This window comes from Sardina pilchardus, chromosome 9, assembly GCF_963854185.1.
Source record: "Sardina pilchardus chromosome 9, fSarPil1.1, whole genome shotgun sequence".
NCBI lineage: Eukaryota > Metazoa > Chordata > Actinopteri > Clupeiformes > Clupeidae > Sardina > Sardina pilchardus.
The window spans coordinates 13,855,494-13,857,993 of record NC_085002.1 but is presented as its reverse complement, the minus strand read 5'-3'; the positions used below and the strand labels follow the sequence as shown (position 1 = coordinate 13,857,993).

Genomic DNA, 2,500 nt, shown 5'->3' with positions numbered 1-2,500 from the left:
CCAAAGAGAGTGAGTAAAGAGTGGTAGAAGACAGTGAGTGAGGGTAGAGAGAGAGAGAGAGAGAGAGAGAGAGAGAGAGAGAGAGAGAGAGAGAGAGAGAGAGAGAGAGAGAACAGAATTGGCTGTGCAGAGATCCTGTGAAGGTAAAACACAAAGACAACATATAAAAGAGAGAAAGAAAAATGAAGAAAAGAGCGAGAGAGCGAGAGAAGAGAGAATGATAGATGGAAAGAGAGAGAGGTGAGAGGTCCATTTGTGGGAGTCTGGCGTGCTGAGTCATCAAGCCACTCCTCTCCTCGGTGTCGGAGTCAGTGTAAAATAATGCATGAGCTCATATATACCTGGCCCTAGGCTCTCTCTCTAACTGCATTAGAGTTCTCCCAAGTCCATTCCTGTGTGTGTGTGTGTGTGTGTGTGTGTGTGTGTGTGTGTGTGTGTGTTTGTGTGTGTTCGAGACAGCGTGTGCAAGCAAGCGAGAGAGAGACAGCGTGTGTGCGTGATGGGAAAAAAAGCAAGTGTTGACACCTCCGTTTCCACACACACACACACACACACACACACACACACCAGTGTTTGGGATGGAGCTGAGGTGGGGTTGTGCTGCCGCACGTCCGCCGACGGCCACTAGATGGCTCTGTTTGACCAGCCTTGCTGGCGTGGCTGCGAGGTATTTGCACGGATTGCGTCACGCCCCACTCCAAACACAGGCGGCATTCAAATTGCCAGTAATCTCAAAAGCAGAAGGTGTTTAATCACTGAGCATGTCAGAAAGCTGAACAACTCGCTGAAAAACTGAACTGTGTGTGTGTGTGCGTGTGTGTATTCTCTCTCTCTCTCTCTCTCTCTCTCTCTCTCTCTCTCTCTCTGCTCTGTGTTTTTTTATTCAAAGGGAAATCAGGCAGAAACCCTGTTTCGATTCGCCGGTGTCTCTCTCGCCCACTGCCGACCGGCGGCTGAGCCACCAGGGAACCATTACATGAAAACAATGCTAATTAAACTAATGGTACCTACACCTCAAGCATTACAGCGCATTAGCGCTAATAATGAGAGCTATATGAAGAACCGTACATTCGGAATAATATGCCTTCAAACAGTTGCTCATTTGCACGCCGGCTTTGACACTAATAAGTCTCAGCCGGCAGGATATGGCAGCGATATGATGTGATAGGTGTTTGTGTGTGTGTGTCTCTCTCTCTGTGGGTGTGTGGGTGTGTGTTTGTGCATTCGCGACTATGTGTGAGATGTGCGTATGCTTGTGGGGATGTCTTTCTCCCTCTATCAGAGTGTGTGTGTGTGTGTGTGTGTGTGTGTGTGCGTGCGTGTTTGTGTGTGTGTGTGTCCTCTGCAGCCGGGAAGCATGTCCTCTAGATAAGGCGGACGAGGCAGTGGGTCGGCTGTCAGTGGGGGCGGTGGCGGTGGCGGCGGCGGCAGTGCCGTGACGGTGTTATCGGGCAGGGAGCGGCACTGGGTGCCCTGCCAATCCACATCAGGCCAGCACCTGAGGGGCCACAGCCCCAGCCTGGAACTAAACCACCTCCATACCACCAGCCCTTCACTAGCATGGAGGGAGGGAGAGAGAGATAGAGATGGAGGGAGAGAGAGAGAGAGAGAGAGAGAGAGAAAGGGGGGGGGGGGGTGAGAGGTGGAGAGAGTGTGTGTGAGAGAGATAGATGGACGGCGAAAGGGAGAGATGCACCCAGACAGATAAACAGACAGGCCAAGATTGACAGCACAAGGGAGCGAGGAAGAGAGAGAGAGAGAGAGAGGGAGAGAGAGAGAGAAAGAACAAAAAAAAGGACAGGAAAAAAAAGGACAAAGATAGAGTGAGGCAGAGTGATAGACAAGACAAAGTGACAGGGGAAACAAAAGCAAAGAGAAAGAAAAAAGAAATAAAGGATGAAGGAAAATGAGGGCGAATGAGAGGAGATGGGTGCAGGCACCCCAGCGTGACACCGGGCAGTGGGAAGCGTGCTGGCAAGGGTGGCAGCGGGCAGATATGTGGGGATTTTTACGGCAGAGTGGAATCCGCTTGAGGGGGATCATTGTGTTCCACCTGGCGGCCTCTGGCCATGATGGATTAGCCCCGCTAACTCTGGGAGAGCTACACATGCAGGCGCCAGGCATTTACCTACAGACACACTTCAGCTACCATCACACATCACTCTCACTCTCTCTCTCTCTCTCTCTCTCTCACACACACACACACAAACAAACACAGATACACACTCTCTCTCTCTCTCTCTCTCATACATACACATGCTCACACACAAATAAACTTACACTAAGCCACTGTGTCTTTCTCACACACAGACACACACACACTCATCCACTCCGACTAGCCCTATCTCTGACACAGACACAGACACACACACGCACACACACACACACACACACAAAGTAGAGAGAGAGAGAGCCAGGACATAGGCCTACTGGAGGTGGGGACACTGACCAGCACAACAGAGCCAAGATACAGATAGCAGTAAAAGAGTTGCCTTCAGAG

The 2,500-nt window shown here is 50.9% G+C and overlaps 1 protein-coding gene across 1 annotated transcript in view; it reads right to left on the bottom strand.

Annotated features, from left to right (window-relative positions):
• ptprga (protein tyrosine phosphatase receptor type Ga) overlaps positions 1-2,500 on the bottom strand; it is a 182,130-nt gene that overhangs the window by 37,571 nt on the left and 142,059 nt on the right. The gene's annotated exons all lie outside the window — the stretch shown is intronic.